Here is a 24711-nt window from a genome sequence, read left to right as displayed (position 1 = left end):
AATCAATCAATCAATCAATCAATCAATCAATCAATCAATCAATCAATCAATCAGTGGCTGGCTCAGGTGCAGCTCTTTAACTTACCTAAAAGGGAGGGCGGAGAGAAGACAAGGAAGGTGAATGAGGTGTTCCAATGTGAAATGCCGGAAACACAGAAACACAGACGACACACAACAAGAGGTGGCAATCTATTCATTAATTGCATTTAATCAATGAGCTCATTATCACTCATGCATTGTCCAACAGGTGTTGAAATAATGGGATTAAAAGGGGAGATCCCTTCAGAAAGACAGAAACAATAGCAAAGACAAAAAACACTTTTGGAATCTGCTTTTAGTCAACACATAAGGAAAGGGTGCACCGGTCCTGGAAATACTGCAATACCAGGTCAATGCGTGGAGTGGACAGAGCAAGCTCTATTTCCATCTCCCTGTTCTAAAAATCCATTTAATATATGGTCCCCAGATAGGGGACGTATCAGATATTAAACTGATAAGAACAGATACTACACTTGATCTTAGCCAAAAGGCCGAGAAGCGATAACCCGAACGGGCCGCGCGTTGCCCGAGCCTGCCCGATACTGCTGTTCAGCCCTTGCAGCGATTCAGCCTACTTCTAGGCAATTCCATGGGGCCCTGCAGGCTCACACACTCACAGCTACACGGGAGGTGAATAAAGGCCGGAGAGGAAGCCAGACAGGATTTGCTTCTTTTGCTTGCACCACAATGCAGTGCTGAAAGAGGAGGAATCTACATAAAAACGCCTTCCTGGCAACGCCCAAATGCCCTGCTGCCATGCAGATAAACACTGGCAGCGGCAGCAAGTGCATGCCCACAGCCACCCCTTGTTCCTTCACACCTTGTATCAGCTGTAATCCAGTCCAGTCCAGTGCTGCCTGCTGAGCAGCACTGACCAACACTGCCTGGGCCCAGGCTTTTATCTCTGAGGCCCCATTATGATGTCAGAAAGCTGGCTCTGGAATCCTGAGGGCTCCACTATGACACGTGCAAAGTTTCGTCTGAACTTTATATAAGACGGTGAGGCTCAGTCAGTCACTCAGTGTTGCCTGAGAGGGCAACACTGCAACAGCCGGCCGCCAGGCTGTCTTTTTTTTGCACAGCTAGTTGCCTCCAGGAGGCCACAAGAGGGAGACAAGGGACTGCAAAATGGAAAATAGGCATCCACCAACTTTACAGACAACTTCTCCTTGCTCCTACAACCTCCATCCTTGCACAGTTTGTTATTCTTCTAGGTAACATAGTAACAAATCCAAATTGCTGCTCTCTTTGTAGGCAAGCAAGGCTTTGTTGCAACTGCAATTCTTACTTCTTCTTGAAATGTAGGGACGACAGTACATTCCATCACATCCATCTAGTGTACACAGGTAGGTCCATTGTGGCGGGCAGGCGAGCGGGCGGGCTGCTTTATTGGCTGTTTGCTGTTCCCCTACTCCACTCCACTATTTGACTGTTGTGCTGCATCAATCAATCAATCAATCAATCAATCAATCAATCAATCAATCAGTGGCTGGCTCAGGTGCAGCTCTTTAACTTACCTAAAAGGGAGGGCGGAGAGAAGACAAGGAAGGTGAATGAGGTGTTCCAATGTGAAATGCCGGAAACACAGAAACACAGACGACACACAACAAGAGGTGGCAATCTATTCATTAATTGCATTTAATCAATGAGCTCATTATCACTCATGCATTGTCCAACAGGTGTTGAAATAATGGGATTAAAAGGGGAGATCCCTTCAGAAAGACAGAAACAATAGCAAAGACAAAAAACACTTTTGGAATCTGCTTTTAGTCAACACATAAGGAAAGGGTGCACCGGTCCTGGAAATACTGCAATACCAGGTCAATGCGTGGAGTGGACAGAGCAAGCTCTATTTCCATCTCCCTGTTCTAAAAATCCATTTAATATATGGTCCCCAGATAGGGGACGTATCAGATATTAAACTGATAAGAACAGATACTACACTTGATCTTAGCCAAAAGGCCGAGAAGCGATAACCCGAACGGGCCGCGCGTTGCCCGAGCCTGCCCGATACTGCTGTTCAGCCCTTGCAGCGATTCAGCCTACTTCTAGGCAATTCCATGGGGCCCTGCAGGCTCACACACTCACAGCTACACGGGAGGTGAATAAAGGCCGGAGAGGAAGCCAGACAGGATTTGCTTCTTTTGCTTGCACCACAATGCAGTGCTGAAAGAGGAGGAATCTACATAAAAACGCCTTCCTGGCAACGCCCAAATGCCCTGCTGCCATGCAGATAAACACTGGCAGCGGCAGCAAGTGCATGCCCACAGCCACCCCTTGTTCCTTCACACCTTGTATCAGCTGTAATCCAGTCCAGTCCAGTGCTGCCTGCTGAGCAGCACTGACCAACACTGCCTGGGCCCAGGCTTTTATCTCTGAGGCCCCATTATGATGTCAGAAAGCTGGCTCTGGAATCCTGAGGGCTCCACTATGACACGTGCAAAGTTCCGTCTGAACTTTATATAAGACGGTGAGGCTCAGTCAGTCACTCAGTGTTGCCTGAGAGGGCAACACTGCAACAGCCGGCCGCCAGGCTGTCTTTTTTTTGCACAGCTAGTTGCCTCCAGGAGGCCACAAGAGGGAGACAAGGGACTGCAAAATGGAAAATAGGCATCCACCAACTTTACAGACAACTTCTCCTTGCTCCTACAACCTCCATCCTTGCACAGTTTGTTATTCTTCTAGGTAACATAGTAACAAATCCAAATTGCTGCTCTCTTTGTAGGCAAGCAAGGCTTTGTTGCAACTGCAATTCTTACTTCTTCTTGAAATGTAGGGACGACAGTACATTCCATCACATCCATCTAGTGTACACAGGTAGGTCCATTGTGGCGGGCAGGCGAGCGGGCGGGCTGCTTTATTGGCTGTTTGCTGTTCCCCTACTCCACTCCACTATTTGACTGTTGTGCTGCATCAATCAATCAATCAATCAATCAATCAATCAATCAATCAATCAATCAATCAATCAATCAATCAGTGGCTGGCTCAGGTGCAGCTCTTTAACTTACCTAAAAGGGAGGGCGGAGAGAAGACAAGGAAGGTGAATGAGGTGTTCCAATGTGAAATGCCGGAAACACAGAAACACAGACGACACACAACAAGAGGTGGCAATCTATTCATTAATTGCATTTAATCAATGAGCTCATTATCACTCATGCATTGTCCAACAGGTGTTGAAATAATGGGATTAAAAGGGGAGATCCCTTCAGAAAGACAGAAACAATAGCAAAGACAAAAAACACTTTTGGAATCTGCTTTTAGTCAACACATAAGGAAAGGGTGCACCGGTCCTGGAAATACTGCAATACCAGGTCAATGCGTGGAGTGGACAGAGCAAGCTCTATTTCCATCTCCCTGTTCTAAAAATCCATTTAATATATGGTCCCCAGATAGGGGACGTATCAGATATTAAACTGATAAGAACAGATACTACACTTGATCTTAGCCAAAAGGCCGAGAAGCGATAACCCGAACGGGCCGCGCGTTGCCCGAGCCTGCCCGATACTGCTGTTCAGCCCTTGCAGCGATTCAGCCTACTTCTAGGCAATTCCATGGGGCCCTGCAGGCTCACACACTCACAGCTACACGGGAGGTGAATAAAGGCCGGAGAGGAAGCCAGACAGGATTTGCTTCTTTTGCTTGCACCACAATGCAGTGCTGAAAGAGGAGGAATCTACATAAAAACGCCTTCCTGGCAACGCCCAAATGCCCTGCTGCCATGCAGATAAACACTGGCAGCGGCAGCAAGTGCATGCCCACAGCCACCCCTTGTTCCTTCACACCTTGTATCAGCTGTAATCCAGTCCAGTCCAGTGCTGCCTGCTGAGCAGCACTGACCAACACTGCCTGGGCCCAGGCTTTTATCTCTGAGGCCCCATTATGATGTCAGAAAGCTGGCTCTGGAATCCTGAGGGCTCCACTATGACACGTGCAAAGTTCCGTCTGAACTTTATATAAGACGGTGAGGCTCAGTCAGTCACTCAGTGTTGCCTGAGAGGGCAACACTGCAACAGCCGGCCGCCAGGCTGTCTTTTTTTTGCACAGCTAGTTGCCTCCAGGAGGCCACAAGAGGGAGACAAGGGACTGCAAAATGGAAAATAGGCATCCACCAACTTTACAGACAACTTCTCCTTGCTCCTACAACCTCCATCCTTGCACAGTTTGTTATTCTTCTAGGTAACATAGTAACAAATCCAAATTGCTGCTCTCTTTGTAGGCAAGCAAGGCTTTGTTGCAACTGCAATTCTTACTTCTTCTTGAAATGTAGGGACGACAGTACATTCCATCACATCCATCTAGTGTACACAGGTAGGTCCATTGTGGCGGGCAGGCGAGCGGGCGGGCTGCTTTATTGGCTGTTTGCTGTTCCCCTACTCCACTCCACTATTTGACTGTTGTGCTGCATCAATCAATCAATCAATCAATCAATCAATCAATCAATCAGTGGCTGGCTCAGGTGCAGCTCTTTAACTTACCTAAAAGGGAGGGCGGAGAGAAGACAAGGAAGGTGAATGAGGTGTTCCAATGTGAAATGCCGGAAACACAGAAACACAGACGACACACAACAAGAGGTGGCAATCTATTCATTAATTGCATTTAATCAATGAGCTCATTATCACTCATGCATTGTCCAACAGGTGTTGAAATAATGGGATTAAAAGGGGAGATCCCTTCAGAAAGACAGAAACAATAGCAAAGACAAAAAACACTTTTGGAATCTGCTTTTAGTCAACACATAAGGAAAGGGTGCAGCGGTCCTGGAAATACTGCAATACCAGGTCAATGCGTGGAGTGGACAGAGCAAGCTCTATTTCCATCTCCCTGTTCTAAAAATCCATTTAATATATGGTCCCCAGATAGGGGACGTATCAGATATTAAACTGATAAGAACAGATACTACACTTGATCTTAGCCAAAAGGCCGAGAAGCGATAACCCGAACGGGCCGCGCGTTGCCCGAGCCTGCCCGATACTGCTGTTCAGCCCTTGCAGCGATTCAGCCTACTTCTAGGCAATTCCATGGGGCCCTGCAGGCTCACACACTCACAGCTACACGGGAGGTGAATAAAGGCCGGAGAGGAAGCCAGACAGGATTTGCTTCTTTTGCTTGCACCACAATGCAGTGCTGAAAGAGGAGGAATCTACATAAAAACGCCTTCCTGGCAACGCCCAAATGCCCTGCTGCCATGCAGATAAACACTGGCAGCGGCAGCAAGTGCATGCCCACAGCCACCCCTTGTTCCTTCACACCTTGTATCAGCTGTAATCCAGTCCAGTCCAGTGCTGCCTGCTGAGCAGCACTGACCAACACTGCCTGGGCCCAGGCTTTTATCTCTGAGGCCCCATTATGATGTCAGAAAGCTGGCTCTGGAATCCTGAGGGCTCCACTATGACACGTGCAAAGTTCCGTCTGAACTTTATATAAGACGGTGAGGCTCAGTCAGTCACTCAGTGTTGCCTGAGAGGGCAACACTGCAACAGCCGGCCGCCAGGCTGTCTTTTTTTTGCACAGCTAGTTGCCTCCAGGAGGCCACAAGAGGGAGACAAGGGACTGCAAAATGGAAAATAGGCATCCACCAACTTTACAGACAACTTCTCCTTGCTCCTACAACCTCCATCCTTGCACAGTTTGTTATTCTTCTAGGTAACATAGTAACAAATCCAAATTGCTGCTCTCTTTGTAGGCAAGCAAGGCTTTGTTGCAACTGCAATTCTTACTTCTTCTTGAAATGTAGGGACGACAGTACATTCCATCACATCCATCTAGTGTACACAGGTAGGTCCATTGTGGCGGGCAGGCGAGCGGGCGGGCTGCTTTATTGGCTGTTTGCTGTTCCCCTACTCCACTCCACTATTTGACTGTTGTGCTGCATCAATCAATCAATCAATCAATCAATCAATCAATCAATCAATCAGTGGCTGGCTCAGGTGCAGCTCTTTAACTTACCTAAAAGGGAGGGCGGAGAGAAGACAAGGAAGGTGAATGAGGTGTTCCAATGTGAAATGCCGGAAACACAGAAACACAGACGACACACAACAAGAGGTGGCAATCTATTCATTAATTGCATTTAATCAATGAGCTCATTATCACTCATGCATTGTCCAACAGGTGTTGAAATAATGTGATTAAAAGGGGAGATCCCTTCAGAAAGACAGAAACAATAGCAAAGACAAAAAACACTTTTGGAATCTGCTTTTAGTCAACACATAAGGAAAGGGTGCACCGGTCCTGGAAATACTGCAATACCAGGTCAATGCGTGGAGTGGACAGAGCAAGCTCTATTTCCATCTCCCTGTTCTAAAAATCCATTTAATATATGGTCCCCAGATAGGGGACGTATCAGATATTAAACTGATAAGAACAGATACTACACTTGATCTTAGCCAAAAGGCCGAGAAGCGATAACCCGAACGGGCCGCGCGTTGCCCGAGCCTGCCCGATACTGCTGTTCAGCCCTTGCAGCGATTCAGCCTACTTCTAGGCAATTCCATGGGGCCCTGCAGGCTCACACACTCACAGCTACACGGGAGGTGAATAAAGGCCGGAGAGGAAGCCAGACAGGATTTGCTTCTTTTGCTTGCACCACAATGCAGTGCTGAAAGAGGAGGAATCTACATAAAAACGCCTTCCTGGCAACGCCCAAATGCCCTGCTGCCATGCAGATAAACACTGGCAGCGGCAGCAAGTGCATGCCCACAGCCACCCCTTGTTCCTTCACACCTTGTATCAGCTGTAATCCAGTCCAGTCCAGTGCTGCCTGCTGAGCAGCACTGACCAACACTGCCTGGGCCCAGGCTTTTATCTCTGAGGCCCCATTATGATGTCAGAAAGCTGGCTCTGGAATCCTGAGGGCTCCACTATGACACGTGCAAAGTTCCGTCTGAACTTTATATAAGACGGTGAGGCTCAGTCAGTCACTCAGTGTTGCCTGAGAGGGCAACACTGCAACAGCCGGCCGCCAGGCTGTCTTTTTTTTGCACAGCTAGTTGCCTCCAGGAGGCCACAAGAGGGAGACAAGGGACTGCAAAATGGAAAATAGGCATCCACCAACTTTACAGACAACTTCTCCTTGCTCCTACAACCTCCATCCTTGCACAGTTTGTTATTCTTCTAGGTAACATAGTAACAAATCCAAATTGCTGCTCTCTTTGTAGGCAAGCAAGGCTTTGTTGCAACTGCAATTCTTACTTCTTCTTGAAATGTAGGGACGACAGTACATTCCATCACATCCATCTAGTGTACACAGGTAGGTCCATTGTGGCGGGCAGGCGAGCGGGCGGGCTGCTTTATTGGCTGTTTGCTGTTCCCCTACTCCACTCCACTATTTGACTGTTGTGCTGCATCAATCAATCAATCAATCAATCAATCAATCAATCAATCAATCAATCAATCAATCAATCAATCAGTGGCTGGCTCAGGTGCAGCTCTTTAACTTACCTAAAAGGGAGGGCGGAGAGAAGACAAGGAAGGTGAATGAGGTGTTCCAATGTGAAATGCCGGAAACACAGAAACACAGACGACACACAACAAGAGGTGGCAATCTATTCATTAATTGCATTTAATCAATGAGCTCATTATCACTCATGCATTGTCCAACAGGTGTTGAAATAATGGGATTAAAAGGGGAGATCCCTTCAGAAAGACAGAAACAATAGCAAAGACAAAAAACACTTTTGGAATCTGCTTTTAGTCAACACATAAGGAAAGGGTGCACCGGTCCTGGAAATACTGCAATACCAGGTCAATGCGTGGAGTGGACAGAGCAAGCTCTATTTCCATCTCCCTGTTCTAAAAATCCATTTAATATATGGTCCCCAGATAGGGGACGTATCAGATATTAAACTGATAAGAACAGATACTACACTTGATCTTAGCCAAAAGGCCGAGAAGCGATAACCCGAACGGGCCGCGCGTTGCCCGAGCCTGCCCGATACTGCTGTTCAGCCCTTGCAGCGATTCAGCCTACTTCTAGGCAATTCCATGGGGCCCTGCAGGCTCACACACTCACAGCTACACGGGAGGTGAATAAAGGCCGGAGAGGAAGCCAGACAGGATTTGCTTCTTTTGCTTGCACCACAATGCAGTGCTGAAAGAGGAGGAATCTACATAAAAACGCCTTCCTGGCAACGCCCAAATGCCCTGCTGCCATGCAGATAAACACTGGCAGCGGCAGCAAGTGCATGCCCACAGCCACCCCTTGTTCCTTCACACCTTGTATCAGCTGTAATCCAGTCCAGTCCAGTGCTGCCTGCTGAGCAGCACTGACCAACACTGCCTGGGCCCAGGCTTTTATCTCTGAGGCCCCATTATGATGTCAGAAAGCTGGCTCTGGAATCCTGAGGGCTCCACTATGACACGTGCAAAGTTCCGTCTGAACTTTATATAAGACGGTGAGGCTCAGTCAGTCACTCAGTGTTGCCTGAGAGGGCAACACTGCAACAGCCGGCCGCCAGGCTGTCTTTTTTTTGCACAGCTAGTTGCCTCCAGGAGGCCACAAGAGGGAGACAAGGGACTGCAAAATGGAAAATAGGCATCCACCAACTTTACAGACAACTTCTCCTTGCTCCTACAACCTCCATCCTTGCACAGTTTGTTATTCTTCTAGGTAACATAGTAACAAATCCAAATTGCTGCTCTCTTTGTAGGCAAGCAAGGCTTTGTTGCAACTGCAATTCTTACTTCTTCTTGAAATGTAGGGACGACAGTACATTCCATCACATCCATCTAGTGTACACAGGTAGGTCCATTGTGGCGGGCAGGCGAGCGGGCGGGCTGCTTTATTGGCTGTTTGCTGTTCCCCTACTCCACTCCACTATTTGACTGTTGTGCTGCATCAATCAATCAATCAATCAATCAATCAATCAATCAATCAATCAATCAATCAATCAGTGGCTGGCTCAGGTGCAGCTCTTTAACTTACCTAAAAGGGAGGGCGGAGAGAAGACAAGGAAGGTGAATGAGGTGTTCCAATGTGAAATGCCGGAAACACAGAAACACAGACGACACACAACAAGAGGTGGCAATCTATTCATTAATTGCATTTAATCAATGAGCTCATTATCACTCATGCATTGTCCAACAGGTGTTGAAATAATGGGATTAAAAGGGGAGATCCCTTCAGAAAGACAGAAACAATAGCAAAGACAAAAAACACTTTTGGAATCTGCTTTTAGTCAACACATAAGGAAAGGGTGCACCGGTCCTGGAAATACTGCAATACCAGGTCAATGCGTGGAGTGGACAGAGCAAGCTCTATTTCCATCTCCCTGTTCTAAAAATCCATTTAATATATGGTCCCCAGATAGGGGACGTATCAGATATTAAACTGATAAGAACAGATACTACACTTGATCTTAGCCAAAAGGCCGAGAAGCGATAACCCGAACGGGCCGCGCGTTGCCCGAGCCTGCCCGATACTGCTGTTCAGCCCTTGCAGCGATTCAGCCTACTTCTAGGCAATTCCATGGGGCCCTGCAGGCTCACACACTCACAGCTACACGGGAGGTGAATAAAGGCCGGAGAGGAAGCCAGACAGGATTTGCTTCTTTTGCTTGCACCACAATGCAGTGCTGAAAGAGGAGGAATCTACATAAAAACGCCTTCCTGGCAACGCCCAAATGCCCTGCTGCCATGCAGATAAACACTGGCAGCGGCAGCAAGTGCATGCCCACAGCCACCCCTTGTTCCTTCACACCTTGTATCAGCTGTAATCCAGTCCAGTCCAGTGCTGCCTGCTGAGCAGCACTGACCAACACTGCCTGGGCCCAGGCTTTTATCTCTGAGGCCCCATTATGATGTCAGAAAGCTGGCTCTGGAATCCTGAGGGCTCCACTATGACACGTGCAAAGTTCCGTCTGAACTTTATATAAGACGGTGAGGCTCAGTCAGTCACTCAGTGTTGCCTGAGAGGGCAACACTGCAACAGCCGGCCGCCAGGCTGTCTTTTTTTTGCACAGCTAGTTGCCTCCAGGAGGCCACAAGAGGGAGACAAGGGACTGCAAAATGGAAAATAGGCATCCATCAACTTTACAGACAACTTCTCCTTGCTCCTACAACCTCCATCCTTGCACAGTTTGTTATTCTTCTAGGTAACATAGTAACAAATCCAAATTGCTGCTCTCTTTGTAGGCAAGCAAGGCTTTGTTGCAACTGCAATTCTTACTTCTTCTTGAAATGTAGGGACGACAGTACATTCCATCACATCCATCTAGTGTACACAGGTAGGTCCATTGTGGCGGGCAGGCGAGCGGGCGGGCTGCTTTATTGGCTGTTTGCTGTTCCCCTACTCCACTCCACTATTTGACTGTTGTGCTGCATCAATCAATCAATCAATCAATCAATCAATCAATCAATCAATCAATCAGTGGCTGGCTCAGGTGCAGCTCTTTAACTTACCTAAAAGGGAGGGCGGAGAGAAGACAAGGAAGGTGAATGAGGTGTTCGCCGGAAACACAGAAACACAGACGACACACAACAAGAGGTGGCAATCTATTCATTAATTGCATTTAATCAATGAGCTCATTATCACTCATGCATTGTCCAACAGGTGTTGAAATAATGGGATTAAAAGGGGAGATCCCTTCAGAAAGACAGAAACAATAGCAAAGACAAAAAACACTTTTGGAATCTGCTTTTAGTCAACACATAAGGAAAGGGTGCACCGGTCCTGGAAATACTGCAATACCAGGTCAATGCGTGGAGTGGACAGAGCAAGCTCTATTTCCATCTCCCTGTTCTAAAAATCCATTTAATATATGGTCCCCAGATAGGGGACGTATCAGATATTAAACTGATAAGAACAGATACTACACTTGATCTTAGCCAAAAGGCCGAGAAGCGATAACCCGAACGGGCCGCGCGTTGCCCGAGCCTGCCCGATACTGCTGTTTAGCCCTTGCAGCGATTCAGCCTACTTCTAGGCAATTCCATGGGGCCCTGCAGGCTCACACACTCACAGCTACACGGGAGGTGAATAAAGGCCGGAGAGGAAGCCAGACAGGATTTGCTTCTTTTGCTTGCACCACAATGCAGTGCTGAAAGAGGAGGAATCTACATAAAAACGCCTTCCTGGCAACGCCCAAATGCCCTGCTGCCATGCAGATAAACACTGGCAGCGGCAGCAAGTGCATGCCCACAGCCACCCCTTGTTCCTTCACACCTTGTATCAGCTGTAATCCAGTCCAGTCCAGTGCTGCCTGCTGAGCAGCACTGACCAACACTGCCTGGGCCCAGGCTTTTATCTCTGAGGCCCCATTATGATGTCAGAAAGCTGGCTCTGGAATCCTGAGGGCTCCACTATGACACGTGCAAAGTTCCGTCTGAACTTTATATAAGACGGTGAGGCTCAGTCAGTCACTCAGTGTTGCCTGAGAGGGCAACACTGCAACAGCCGGCCGCCAGGCTGTCTTTTTTTTGCACAGCTAGTTGCCTCCAGGAGGCCACAAGAGGGAGACAAGGGACTGCAAAATGGAAAATAGGCATCCACCAACTTTACAGACAACTTCTCCTTGCTCCTACAACCTCCATCCTTGCACAGTTTGTTATTCTTCTAGGTAACATAGTAACAAATCCAAATTGCTGCTCTCTTTGTAGGCAAGCAAGGCTTTGTTGCAACTGCAATTCTTACTTCTTCTTGAAATGTAGGGACGACAGTACATTCCATCACATCCATCTAGTGTACACAGGTAGGTCCATTGTGGCGGGCAGGCGAGCGGGCGGGCTGCTTTATTGGCTGTTTGCTGTTCCCCTACTCCACTCCACGATTTGACTGTTGTGCTGCATCAATCAATCAATCAATCAATCAATCAATCAATCAATCAATCAATCAATCAATCAGTGGCTGGCTCAGGTGCAGCTCTTTAACTTACCTAAAAGGGAGGGCGGAGAGAAGACAAGGAAGGTGAATGAGGTGTTCCAATGTGAAATGCCGGAAACACAGAAACACAGACGACACACAACAAGAGGTGGCAATCTATTCATTAATTGCATTTAATCAATGAGCTCATTATCACTCATGCATTGTCCAACAGGTGTTGAAATAATGGGATTAAAAGGGGAGATCCCTTCAGAAAGACAGAAACAATAGCAAAGACAAAAAACACTTTTGGAATCTGCTTTTAGTCAACACATAAGGAAAGGGTGCACCGGTCCTGGAAATACTGCAATACCAGGTCAATGCGTGGAGTGGACAGAGCAAGCTCTATTTCCATCTCCCTGTTCTAAAAATCCATTTAATATATGGTCCCCAGATAGGGGACGTATCAGATATTAAACTGATAAGAACAGATACTACACTTGATCTTAGCCAAAAGGCCGAGAAGCGATAACCCGAACGGGCCGCGCGTTGCCCGAGCCTGCCCGATACTGCTGTTCAGCCCTTGCAGCGATTCAGCCTACTTCTAGGCAATTCCATGGGGCCCTGCAGGCTCACACACTCACAGCTACACGGGAGGTGAATAAAGGCCGGAGAGGAAGCCAGACAGGATTTGCTTCTTTTGCTTGCACCACAATGCAGTGCTGAAAGAGGAGGAATCTACATAAAAACGCCTTCCTGGCAACGCCCAAATGCCCTGCTGCCATGCAGATAAACACTGGCAGCGGCAGCAAGTGCATGCCCACAGCCACCCCTTGTTCCTTCACACCTTGTATCAGCTGTAATCCAGTCCAGTCCAGTGCTGCCTGCTGAGCAGCACTGACCAACACTGCCTGGGCCCAGGCTTTTATCTCTGAGGCCCCATTATGATGTCAGAAAGCTGGCTCTGGAATCCTGAGGGCTCCACTATGACACGTGCAAAGTTCCGTCTGAACTTTATATAAGACGGTGAGGCTCAGTCAGTCACTCAGTGTTGCCTGAGAGGGCAACACTGCAACAGCCGGCCGCCAGGCTGTCTTTTTTTTGCACAGCTAGTTGCCTCCAGGAGGCCACAAGAGGGAGACAAGGGACTGCAAAATGGAAAATAGGCATCCACCAACTTTACAGACAACTTCTCCTTGCTCCTACAACCTCCATCCTTGCACAGTTTGTTATTCTTCTAGGTAACATAGTAACAAATCCAAATTGCTGCTCTCTTTGTAGGCAAGCAAGGCTTTGTTGCAACTGCAATTCTTACTTCTTCTTGAAATGTAGGGACGACAGTACATTCCATCACATCCATCTAGTGTACACAGGTAGGTCCATTGTGGCGGGCAGGCGAGCGGGCGGGCTGCTTTATTGGCTGTTTGCTGTTCCCCTACTCCACTCCACTATTTGACTGTTGTGCTGCATCAATCAATCAATCAATCAATCAATCAATCAATCAATCAATCAATCAATCAATCAGTGGCTGGCTCAGGTGCAGCTCTTTAACTTACCTAAAAGGGAGGGCGGAGAGAAGACAAGGAAGGTGAATGAGGTGTTCCAATGTGAAATGCCGGAAACACAGAAACACAGACGACACACAACAAGAGGTGGCAATCTATTCATTAATTGCATTTAATCAATGAGCTCATTATCACTCATGCATTGTCCAACAGGTGTTGAAATAATGGGATTAAAAGGGGAGATCCCTTCAGAAAGACAGAAACAATAGCAAAGACAAAAAACACTTTTGGAATCTGCTTTTAGTCAACACATAAGGAAAGGGTGCACCGGTCCTGGAAATACTGCAATACCAGGTCAATGCGTGGAGTGGACAGAGCAAGCTCTATTTCCATCTCCCTGTTCTAAAAATCCATTTAATATATGGTCCCCAGATAGGGGACGTATCAGATATTAAACTGATAAGAACAGATACTACACTTGATCTTAGCCAAAAGGCCGAGAAGCGATAACCCGAACGGGCCGCGCGTTGCCCGAGCCTGCCCGATACTGCTGTTCAGCCCTTGCAGCGATTCAGCCTACTTCTAGGCAATTCCATGGGGCCCTGCAGGCTCACACACTCACAGCTACACGGGAGGTGAATAAAGGCCGGAGAGGAAGCCAGACAGGATTTGCTTCTTTTGCTTGCACCACAATGCAGTGCTGAAAGAGGAGGAATCTACATAAAAACGCCTTCCTGGCAACGCCCAAATGCCCTGCTGCCATGCAGATAAACACTGGCAGCGGCAGCAAGTGCATGCCCACAGCCACCCCTTGTTCCTTCACACCTTGTATCAGCTGTAATCCAGTCCAGTCCAGTGCTGCCTGCTGAGCAGCACTGACCAACACTGCCTGGGCCCAGGCTTTTATCTCTGAGGCCCCATTATGATGTCAGAAAGCTGGCTCTGGAATCCTGAGGGCTCCACTATGACACGTGCAAAGTTCCGTCTGAACTTTATATAAGACGGTGAGGCTCAGTCAGTCACTCAGTGTTGCCTGAGAGGGCAACACTGCAACAGCCGGCCGCCAGGCTGTCTTTTTTTTGCACAGCTAGTTGCCTCCAGGAGGCCACAAGAGGGAGACAAGGGACTGCAAAATGGAAAATAGGCATCCACCAACTTTACAGACAACTTCTCCTTGCTCCTACAACCTCCATCCTTGCACAGTTTGTTATTCTTCTAGGTAACATAGTAACAAATCCAAATTGCTGCTCTCTTTGTAGGCAAGCAAGGCTTTGTTTCAACTGCAATTCTTACTTCTTCTTGAAATGTAGGGACGACAGTACATTCCATCACATCCATCTAGTGTACACAGGTAGGTCCATTGTGGCGGGCAGGCGAGCGGGCGGGCTGCTTTATTGGCTGTTTGCTGTTCCCCTACTCCACTCCACTATTTGACTGTTGTGCTGCATCAATCAATCAATCAATCAATCAATCAATCAATCAATCAATCAATCAATCAATCAGTGGCTGGCTCAGGTGCAGCTCTTTAACTTACCTAAAAGGGAGGGCGGAGAGAAGACAAGGAAGGTGAATGAGGTGTTCCAATGTGAAATGCCGGAAACACAGAAACACAGACGACACACAACAAGAGGTGGCAATCTATTCATTAATTGCATTTAATCAATGAGCTCATTATCACTCATGCATTGTCCAACAGGTGTTGAAATAATGGGATTAAAAGGGGAGATCCCTTCAGAAAGACAGAAACAATAGCAAAGACAAAAAACACTTTTGGAATCTGCTTTTAGTCAACACATAAGGAAAGGGTGCACCGGTCCTGGAAATACTGCAATACCAGGTCAATGCGTGGAGTGGACAGAGCAAGCTCTATTTCCATCTCCCTGTTCTAAAAATCCATTTAATATATGGTCCCCAGATAGGGGACGTATCAGATATTAAACTGATAAGAACAGATACTACACTTGATCTTAGCCAAAAGGCCGAGAAGCGATAACCCGAACGGGCCGCGCGTTGCCCGAGCCTGCCCGATACTGCTGTTCAGCCCTTGCAGCGATTCAGCCTACTTCTAGGCAATTCCATGGGGCCCTGCAGGCTCACACACTCACAGCTACACGGGAGGTGAATAAAGGCCGGAGAGGAAGCCAGACAGGATTTGCTTCTTTTGCTTGCACCACAATGCAGTGCTGAAAGAGGAGGAATCTACATAAAAACGCCTTCCTGGCAACGCCCAAATGCCCTGCTGCCATGCAGATAAACACTGGCAGCGGCAGCAAGTGCATGCCCACCCTTGTTCCTTCACACCTTGTATCAGCTGTAATCCAGTCCAGTCCAGTGCTGCCTGCTGAGCAGCACTGACCAACACTGCCTGGGCCCAGGCTTTTATCTCTGAGGCCCCATTATGATGTCAGAAAGCTGGCTCTGGAATCCTGAGGGCTCCACTATGACACGTGCAAAGTTCCGTCTGAACTTTATATAAGACGGTGAGGCTCAGTCAGTCACTCAGTGTTGCCTGAGAGGGCAACACTGCAACAGCCGGCCGCCAGGCTGTCTTTTTTTTGCACAGCTAGTTGCCTCCAGGAGGCCACAAGAGGGAGACAAGGGACTGCAAAATGGAAAATAGGCATCCACCAACTTTACAGACAACTTCTCCTTGCTCCTACAACCTCCATCCTTGCACAGTTTGTTATTCTTCTAGGTAACATAGTAACAAATCCAAATTGCTGCTCTCTTTGTAGGCAAGCAAGGCTTTGTTGCAACTGCAATTCTTACTTCTTCTTGAAATGTAGGGACGACAGTACATTCCATCACATCCATCTAGTGTACACAGGTAGGTCCATTGTGGCGGGCAGGCGAGCGGGCGGGCTGCTTTATTGGCTGTTTGCTGTTCCCCTACTCCACTCCACTATTTGACTGTTGTGCTGCATCAATCAATCAATCAATCAATCAATCAATCAATCAATCAATCAATCAATCAATCAATCAGTGGCTGGCTCAGGTGCAGCTCTTTAACTTACCTAAAAGGGAGGGCGGAGAGAAGACAAGGAAGGTGAATGAGGTGTTCCAATGTGAAATGCCGGAAACACAGAAACACAGACGACACACAACAAGAGGTGGCAATCTATTCATTAATTGCATTTAATCAATGAGCTCATTATCACTCATGCATTGTCCAACAGGTGTTGAAATAATGGGATTAAAAGGGGAGATCCCTTCAGAAAGACAGAAACAATAGCAAAGACAAAAAACACTTTTGGAATCTGCTTTTAGTCAACACATAAGGAAAGGGTGCACCGGTCCTGGAAATACTGCAATACCAGGTCAATGCGTGGAGTGGACAGAGCAAGCTCTATTTCCATCTCCCTGTTCTAAAAATCCATTTAATATATGGTCCCCAGATAGGGGACGTATCAGATATTAAACTGATAAGAACAGATACTACACTTGATCTTAGCCAAAAGGCCGAGAAGCGATAACCCGAACGGGCCGCGCGTTGCCCGAGCCTGCCCGATACTGCTGTTCAGCCCTTGCAGCGATTCAGCCTACTTCTAGGCAATTCCATGGGGCCCTGCAGGCTCACACACTCACAGCTACACGGGAGGTGAATAAAGGCCGGAGAGGAAGCCAGACAGGATTTGCTTCTTTTGCTTGCACCACAATGCAGTGCTGAAAGAGGAGGAATCTACATAAAAACGCCTTCCTGGCAACGCCCAAATGCCCTGCTGCCATGCAGATAAACACTGGCAGCGGCAGCAAGTGCATGCCCACAGCCACCCCTTGTTCCTTCACACCTTGTATCAGCTGTAATCCAGTCCAGTCCAGTGCTGCCTGCTGAGCAGCACTGACCAACACTGCCTGGGCCCAGGCTTTTATCTCTGAGGCCCCATTATGATGTCAGAAAGCTGGCTCTGGAATCCTGAGGGCTCCACTATGACACGTGCAAAGTTCCGTCTGAACTTTATATAAGACGGTGAGGCTCAGTCAGTCACTCAGTGTTGCCTGAGAGGGCAACACTGCAACAGCCGGCCGCCAGGCTGTCTTTTTTTTGCACAGCTAGTTGCCTCCAGGAGGCCACAAGAGGGAGACAAGGGACTGCAAAATGGAAAATAGGCATCCACCAACTTTACAGACAACTTCTCCTTGCTCCTACAACCTCCATCCTTGCACAGTTTGTTATTCTTCTAGGTAACATAGTAACAAATCCAAATTGCTGCTCTCTTTGTAGGCAAGCAAGGCTTTGTTGCAACTGCAATTCTTACTTCTTCTTGAAATGTAGGGACGACAGTACATTCCATCACATCCATCTAGTGTACACAGGTAGGTCCATTGTGGCGGGCAGGCGAGCGGGCGGGCTGCTTTATTGGCTGTTTGCTGTTCCCCTACTCCACTCCACTATTTGACTGTTGTGCTGCATCAATCAATCAATCAATCAATCAATCAATCAATCAATCAATCAATCAATCAATCAGTGGCTGGCTCAGGTGCAGCTCTTTAACTTACCTAAAAGGGAGGGCGGAGAGAAGACAAGGAAGGTGAATGAGGTGTTCCAATGTGAAATGCCGGAAACACAGAAACACAGACGACACACAACAAGAGGTGGCAATCTATTCATTAATTGCATTTAATCAATGAGCTCATTATCACTCATGCATTGTCCAACAGGTGTTGAAATAATGGGATTAAAAGGGGAGATCCCTTCAGAAAGACAGAAACAATAGCAAAGACAAAAAACACTTTTGGAATCTGCTTTTAGTCAACACATAAGGAAAGGGTGCACCGGTCCTGGAAATACTGCAATACCAGGTCAATGCGTGGAGTGGACAGAGCAAGCTCTATTTCCATCTCCCTGTTCTAAAAATCCATTTAATATATGGTCCCCAGATAGGGGACGTATCAGATATTAAACTGATAAGAACAGATACTACACTTGATCTTAGCCAAAAGGCCGAGAAGCGATAACCCGAACGGGCCGCGCGTTGCCCGAGCCTGCCCGATACTGCTGTTCAGCCCTTGCAGCGATTCAGCCTACTTCTAGGCAATTCCATGGGGCCCTGCAGGCTCACACACTCACAGCTACACGGGAGGTGAATAAAGGCCGGAGAGGAAGCCAGACAGGATTTGCTTCTTTTGCTTGCACCACAATGCAGTGCTGAAAGAGGAGGAATCTACATAAAAACGCCTTCCTGGCAACGCCCAAATGCCCTGCTGCCATGCAGATAAACACTGGCAGCGGCAGCAAGTGCATGCCCACAGCCACCCCTTGTTCCTTCACACCTTGTATCAGCTGTAATCCAGTCCAGTCCAGTGCTGCCTGCTGAGCAGCACTGACCAACACTGCCTGGGCCCAGGCTTTTATCTCTGAGGCCCCATTATGATGTCAGAAAGCTGGCTCTGGAATCCTGAGGGCTCCACTATGACACGTGCAAAGTTCCGTCTGAACTTTATATAAGACGGTGAGGCTCAGTCAGTCACTCAGTGTTGCCTGAGAGGGCAACACTGCAACAGCCGGCCGCCAGGCTGTCTTTTTTTTGCACAGCTAGTTGCCTCCAGGAGGCCACAAGAGGGAGACAAGGGACTGCAAAATGGAAAATAGGCATCCACCAACTTTACAGACAACTTCTCCTTGCTCCTACAACCTCCATCCTTGCACAGTTTGTTATTCTTCTAGGTAACATAGTAACAAATCCAAATTGCTGCTCTCTTTGTAGGCAAGCAAGGCTTTGTTGCAACTGCAATTCTTACTTCTTCTTGAAATGTAGGGACGACAGTACATTCCATCACATCCATCTAGTGTACACAGGTAGGTCCATTGTGGCGGGCAGGCGAGCGGGCGGGCTGCTTTATTGGCTGTTTGCTGTTCCCCTACTCCACTCCACTATTTGACTGTTGTGCTGCATCAATCAATCAATCAATCAATCAATCAATCAATCAATCAATCAATCAATCAATCAGTGGCTGGCTCAGGTGCAGCTCTTTAACTTACCTAAAAGGGAGGGCGGAGAGAAGACAAGGAAGGTGAATGAGGTGTTCCAATGTGAAATGCCGGAAACACAGAAACACAGACGACACACAACAAGAGGTGGCAATCTATTCATTAATTGCATTTAATCAATGAGCTCATTATCACTCATGCATTGTCCAACAGGTGTTGAAATAATGGGATTAAAAGGGGAGATCCCTTCAGAAAGACAGAAACAATAGCAAAGACAAAAAACACTTTTGGAATCTGCTTTTAGTCAACACATAAGGAAAGGGTGCACCGGTCCTGGAAATACTGCAATACCAGGTCAATGCGTGGAGTGGACAGAGCAAGCTCTATTTCCATCTCCCTGTTCTAAAAATCCATTTAATATATGATCCCCAGATAGGGGACGTATCAGATATTAAACTGATAAGAACAGATACTACACTTGATCTTAGCCAAAAGGCCGAGAAGCGATAACCCGAACGGGCCGCGCGTTGCCCGAGCCTGCCCGATACTGCTGTTCAGCCCTTGCAGCGATTCAGCCTACTTCTAGGCAATTCCATGGGGCCCTGCAGGCTCACACACTCACAGCTACACGGGAGGTGAATAAAGGCCGGAGAGGAAGCCAGACAGGATTTGCTTCTTTTGCTTGCACCACAATGCAGTGCTGAAAGAGGAGGAATCTACATAAAAACGCCTTCCTGGCAACGCCCAAATGCCCTGCTGCCATGCAGATAAACACTGGCAGCGGCAGCAAGTGCATGCCCACAGCCACCCCTTGTTCCTTCACACCTTGTATCAGCTGTAATCCAGTCCAGTCCAGTGCTGCCTGCTGAGCAGCACTGACCAACACTGCCTGGGCCCAGGCTTTTATCTCTGAGGCCCCATTATGATGTCAGAAAGCTGGCTCTGGAATCCTGAGGGCTCCACTATGACACGTGCAAAGTTCCGTCTGAACTTTATATAAGACGGTGAGGCTCAGTCAGTCACTCAGTGTTGCCTGAGAGGGCAACACTGCAACAGCCGGCCGCCAGGCTGTCTTTTTTTTGCACAGCTAGTTGCCTCCAGGAGGCCACAAGAGGGAGACAAGGGACTGCAAAATGGAAAATAGGCATCCACCAACTTTACAGACAACTTCTCCTTGCTCCTACAACCTCCATCCTTGCACAGTTTGTTATTCTTCTAGGTAACATAGTAACAAATCCAAATTGCTGCTCTCTTTGTAGGCAAGCAAGGCTTTGTTGCAACTGCAATTCTTACTTCTTCTTGAAATGTAGGGACGACAGTACATTCCATCACATCCATCTAGTGTATACAGGTAGGTCCATTGTGGCGGGCAGGCGAGCGGGCGGGCTGCTTTATTGGCTGTTTGCTGTTCCCCTACTCCACTCCACTATTTGACTGTTGTGCTGCATCAATCAATCAATCAATCAATCAATCAATCAATCAGTGGCTGGCTCAGGTGCAGCTCTTTAACTTACCTAAAAGGGAGGGCGGAGAGAAGACAAGGAAGGTGAATGAGGTGTTCCAATGTGAAATGCCGGAAACACAGAAACACAGACGACACACAACAAGAGGTGGCAATCTATTCATTAATTGCATTTAATCAATGAGCTCATTATCACTCATGCATTGTCCAACAGGTGTTGAAATAATGGGATTAAAAGGGGAGATCCCTTCAGAAAGACAGAAACAATAGCAAAGACAAAAAACACTTTTGGAATCTGCTTTTAGTCAACACATAAGGAAAGGGTGCACCGGTCCTGGAAATACTGCAATACCAGGTCAATGCGTGGAGTGGACAGAGCAAGCTCTATTTCCATCTCCCTGTTCTAAAAATCCATTTAATATATGGTCCCCAGATAGGGGACGTATCAGATATTAAACTGATAAGAACAGATACTACACTTGATCTTAGCCAAAAGGCCGAGAAGCGATAACCCGAACGGGCCGCGCGTTGCCCGAGCCTGCCCGATACTGCTGTTCAGCCCTTGCAGCGATTCAGCCTACTTCTAGGCAATTCCATGGGGCCCTGCAGGCTCACACACTCACAGCTACACGGGAGGTGAATAAAGGCCGGAGAGGAAGCCAGACAGGATTTGCTTCTTTTGCTTGCACCACAATGCAGTGCTGAAAGAGGAGGAATCTACATAAAAACGCCTTCCTGGCAACGCCCAAATGCCCTGCTGCCATGCAGATAAACACTGGCAGCGGCAGCAAGTGCATGCCCACAGCCACCCCTTGTTCCTTCACACCTTGTATCAGCTGTAATCCAGTCCAGTCCAGTGCTGCCTGCTGAGCAGCACTGACCAACACTGCCTGGGCCCAGGCTTTTATCTCTGAGGCCCCATTATGATGTCAGAAAGCTGGCTCTGGAATCCTGAGGGCTCCACTATGACACGTGCAAAGTTCCGTCTGAACTTTATATAAGACGGTGAGGCTCAGTCAGTCACTCAGTGTTGCCTGAGAGGGCAACACTGCAACAGCCGGCCGCCAGGCTGTCTTTTTTTTGCACAGCTAGTTGCCTCCAGGAGGCCACAAGAGGGAGACAAGGGACTGCAAAATGGAAAATAGGCATCCACCAACTTTACAGACAACTTCTCCTTGCTCCTACAACCTCCATCCTTGCACAGTTTGTTATTCTTCTAGGTAACATAGTAACAAATCCAAATTGCTGCTCTCTTTGTAGGCAAGCAAGGCTTTGTTGCAACTGCAATTCTTACTTCTTCTTGAAATGTAGGGACGACAGTACATTCCATCACATCCATCTAGTGTACACAGGTAGGTCCATTGTGGCGGGCAGGCGAGCGGGCGGGCTGCTTTATTGGCTGTTTGCTGTTCCCCTACTCCACTCCACTATTTGACTGTTGTGCTGCATCAATCAATCAATCAATCAATCAATCAATCAATCAATCAATCAATCAATCAGTGGCTGGCTCAGGTGCAGCTCTTTAACTTACCTAAAAGGGAGGGCGGAGAGAAGACAAGGAAGGTGAATGAGGTGTTCCAATGTGAAATGCCGGAAACACAGAAACACAGACGACACACAACAAGAGGTGGCAATCTATTCATTAATTGCATTTAATCAATGAGCTCATTATCACTCATGCATTGTCCAACAGGTGTTGAAATAATGGGATTAAAAGGGGAGATCCCTTCAGAAAGACAGAAACAATAGCAAAGACAAAAAACACTTTTGGAATCTGCTTTTAGTCAACACATAAGGAAAGGGTGCACCGGTCCTGGAAATACTGCAATACCAGGTCAATGCGTGGAGTGGACAGAGCAAGCTCTATTTCCATCTCCCTGTTCTAAAAATCCATTTAATATATGGTCCCCAGATAGGGGACGTATCAGATATTAAACTGATAAGAACAGATACTACACTTGATCTTAGCCAAAAGGCCGAGAAGCGATAACCCGAACGGGCCGCGCGTTGCCCGAGCCTGCCCGATACTGCTGTTCAGCCCTTGCAGCGATTCAGCCTACTTCTAGGCAATTCCATGGGGCCCTGCAGGCTCACACACTCACAGCTACACGGGAGGTGAATAAAGGCCGGAGAGGAAGCCAGACAGGATTTGCTTCTTTTGCTTGCACCACAATGCAGTGCTGAAAGAGGAGGAATCTACATAAAAACGCCTTCCTGGCAACGCCCAAATGCCCTGCTGCCATGCAGATAAACACTGGCAGCGGCAGCAAGTGCATGCCCACAGCCACCCCTTGTTCCTTCACACCTTGTATCAGCTGTAATCCAGTCCAGTCCAGTGCTGCCTGCTGAGCAGCACTGACCAACACTGCCTGGGCCCAGGCTTTTATCTCTGAGGCCCCATTATGATGTCAGAAAGCTGGCTCTGGAATCCTGAGGGCTCCACTATGACACGTGCAAAGTTCCGTCTGAACTTTATATAAGACGGTGAGGCTCAGTCAGTCACTCAGTGTTGCCTGAGAGGGCAACACTGCAACAGCCGGCCGCCAGGCTGTCTTTTTTTTGCACAGCTAGTTGCCTCCAGGAGGCCACAAGAGGGAGACAAGGGACTGCAAAATGGAAAATAGGCATCCACCAACTTTACAGACAACTTCTCCTTGCTCCTACAACCTCCATCCTTGCACAGTTTGTTATTCTTCTAGGTAACATAGTAACAAATCCAAATTGCTGCTCTCTTTGTAGGCAAGCAAGGCTTTGTTGCAACTGCAATTCTTACTTCTTCTTGAAATGTAGGGACGACAGTACATTCCATCACATCCATCTAGTGTACACAGGTAGGTCCATTGTGGCGGGCAGGCGAGCGGGCGGGCTGCTTTATTGGCTGTTTGCTGTTCCCCTACTCCACTCCACTATTTGACTGTTGTGCTGCATCAATCAATCAATCAATCAATCAATCAATCAATCAATCAATCAATCAGTGGCTGGCTCAGGTGCAGCTCTTTAACTTACCTAAAAGGGAGGGCGGAGAGAAGACAAGGAAGGTGAATGAGGTGTTCCAATGTGAAATGCCGGAAACACAGAAACACAGACGACACACAACAAGAGGTGGCAATCTATTCATTAATTGCATTTAATCAATGAGCTCATTATCACTCATGCATTGTCCAACAGGTGTTGAAATAATGGGATTAAAAGGGGAGATCCCTTCAGAAAGACAGAAACAATAGCAAAGACAAAAAACACTTTTGGAATCTGCTTTTAGTCAACACATAAGGAAAGGGTGCACCGGTCCTGGAAATACTGCAATACCAGGTCAATGCGTGGAGTGGACAGAGCAAGCTCTATTTCCATCTCCCTGTTCTAAAAATCCATTTAATATATGGTCCCCAGATAGGGGACGTATCAGATATTAAACTGATAAGAACAGATACTACACTTGATCTTAGCCAAAAGGCCGAGAAGCGATAACCCGAACGGGCCGCGCGTTGCCCGAGCCTGCCCGATACTGCTGTTCAGCCCTTGCAGCGATTCAGCCTACTTCTAGGCAATTCCATGGGGCCCTGCAGGCTCACACACTCACAGCTACACGGGAGGTGAATAAAGGCCGGAGAGGAAGCCAGACAGGATTTGCTTCTTTTGCTTGCACCACAATGCAGTGCTGAAAGAGGAGGAATCTACATAAAAACGCCTTCCTGGCAACGCCCAAATGCCCTGCTGCCATGCAGATAAACACTGGCAGCGGCAGCAAGTGCATGCCCACAGCCACCCCTTGTTCATTCACACCTTGTATCAGCTGTAATCCAGTCCAGTCCAGTGCTGCCTGCTGAGCAGCACTGACCAACACTGCCTGGGCCCAGGCTTTTATCTCTGAGGCCCCATTATGATGTCAGAAAGCTGGCTCTGGAATCCTGAGGGCTCCACTATGACACGTGCAAAGTTCCGTCTGAACTTTATATAAGACGGTGAGGCTCAGTCAGTCACTCAG

The 24711-nt window shown here is 47.8% G+C and overlaps 17 non-coding genes across 17 annotated transcripts; all 17 read right to left on the bottom strand.

Annotated features, from left to right (window-relative positions):
• Positions 1 to 351: 351 nt before the first annotated feature.
• Positions 352 to 542, bottom strand: LOC142684593 (U2 spliceosomal RNA). Its single transcript, XR_012854203.1, has one exon. It is a non-coding gene; the product is annotated as a U2 spliceosomal RNA (small nuclear RNA).
• A 1280-nt stretch (positions 543 to 1822) lies between these two features.
• LOC142684592 (U2 spliceosomal RNA) lies at positions 1823 to 2013 on the bottom strand. Its single transcript, XR_012854202.1, has one exon. It is a non-coding gene; the product is annotated as a U2 spliceosomal RNA (small nuclear RNA).
• Positions 2014 to 3313: 1300 nt separating this feature from the next.
• LOC142684591 (U2 spliceosomal RNA) lies at positions 3314 to 3504 on the bottom strand. The gene has a single exon (XR_012854201.1). It is a non-coding gene; the product is annotated as a U2 spliceosomal RNA (small nuclear RNA).
• A 1276-nt stretch (positions 3505 to 4780) lies between these two features.
• On the bottom strand, positions 4781 to 4971 carry LOC142684761 (U2 spliceosomal RNA). Its single transcript, XR_012854355.1, has one exon. It is a non-coding gene; the product is annotated as a U2 spliceosomal RNA (small nuclear RNA).
• Positions 4972 to 6251: 1280 nt separating this feature from the next.
• LOC142684590 (U2 spliceosomal RNA) lies at positions 6252 to 6442 on the bottom strand. The gene has a single exon (XR_012854200.1). It is a non-coding gene; the product is annotated as a U2 spliceosomal RNA (small nuclear RNA).
• A 1300-nt stretch (positions 6443 to 7742) lies between these two features.
• LOC142684589 (U2 spliceosomal RNA) lies at positions 7743 to 7933 on the bottom strand. Its single transcript, XR_012854199.1, has one exon. It is a non-coding gene; the product is annotated as a U2 spliceosomal RNA (small nuclear RNA).
• Positions 7934 to 9225: 1292 nt separating this feature from the next.
• LOC142684587 (U2 spliceosomal RNA) lies at positions 9226 to 9416 on the bottom strand. The gene has a single exon (XR_012854198.1). It is a non-coding gene; the product is annotated as a U2 spliceosomal RNA (small nuclear RNA).
• A 1273-nt stretch (positions 9417 to 10689) lies between these two features.
• On the bottom strand, positions 10690 to 10880 carry LOC142684586 (U2 spliceosomal RNA). The gene has a single exon (XR_012854197.1). It is a non-coding gene; the product is annotated as a U2 spliceosomal RNA (small nuclear RNA).
• Positions 10881 to 12172: 1292 nt separating this feature from the next.
• Positions 12173 to 12363, bottom strand: LOC142684585 (U2 spliceosomal RNA). Its single transcript, XR_012854196.1, has one exon. It is a non-coding gene; the product is annotated as a U2 spliceosomal RNA (small nuclear RNA).
• Positions 12364 to 13655: 1292 nt separating this feature from the next.
• On the bottom strand, positions 13656 to 13846 carry LOC142684583 (U2 spliceosomal RNA). The gene has a single exon (XR_012854194.1). It is a non-coding gene; the product is annotated as a U2 spliceosomal RNA (small nuclear RNA).
• Positions 13847 to 15138: 1292 nt separating this feature from the next.
• On the bottom strand, positions 15139 to 15329 carry LOC142684582 (U2 spliceosomal RNA). The gene has a single exon (XR_012854193.1). It is a non-coding gene; the product is annotated as a U2 spliceosomal RNA (small nuclear RNA).
• A 1289-nt stretch (positions 15330 to 16618) lies between these two features.
• On the bottom strand, positions 16619 to 16809 carry LOC142684581 (U2 spliceosomal RNA). The gene has a single exon (XR_012854192.1). It is a non-coding gene; the product is annotated as a U2 spliceosomal RNA (small nuclear RNA).
• A 1292-nt stretch (positions 16810 to 18101) lies between these two features.
• LOC142684580 (U2 spliceosomal RNA) lies at positions 18102 to 18292 on the bottom strand. The gene has a single exon (XR_012854191.1). It is a non-coding gene; the product is annotated as a U2 spliceosomal RNA (small nuclear RNA).
• A 1292-nt stretch (positions 18293 to 19584) lies between these two features.
• On the bottom strand, positions 19585 to 19775 carry LOC142684742 (U2 spliceosomal RNA). Its single transcript, XR_012854338.1, has one exon. It is a non-coding gene; the product is annotated as a U2 spliceosomal RNA (small nuclear RNA).
• Positions 19776 to 21047: 1272 nt separating this feature from the next.
• On the bottom strand, positions 21048 to 21238 carry LOC142684579 (U2 spliceosomal RNA). Its single transcript, XR_012854190.1, has one exon. It is a non-coding gene; the product is annotated as a U2 spliceosomal RNA (small nuclear RNA).
• Positions 21239 to 22526: 1288 nt separating this feature from the next.
• On the bottom strand, positions 22527 to 22717 carry LOC142684578 (U2 spliceosomal RNA). Its single transcript, XR_012854189.1, has one exon. It is a non-coding gene; the product is annotated as a U2 spliceosomal RNA (small nuclear RNA).
• A 1284-nt stretch (positions 22718 to 24001) lies between these two features.
• On the bottom strand, positions 24002 to 24192 carry LOC142684576 (U2 spliceosomal RNA). The gene has a single exon (XR_012854188.1). It is a non-coding gene; the product is annotated as a U2 spliceosomal RNA (small nuclear RNA).
• Between the last annotated feature and the right edge of the window lie 519 nt (positions 24193 to 24711).

Source organism: Rhinoderma darwinii (assembly GCF_050947455.1).
Source record: "Rhinoderma darwinii isolate aRhiDar2 chromosome 5 unlocalized genomic scaffold, aRhiDar2.hap1 SUPER_5_unloc_10, whole genome shotgun sequence".
NCBI lineage: Eukaryota > Metazoa > Chordata > Amphibia > Anura > Rhinodermatidae > Rhinoderma > Rhinoderma darwinii.
Note: the sequence above shows the minus strand (reverse complement) of the source record. Positions and strands in the feature narration are given on the sequence as shown.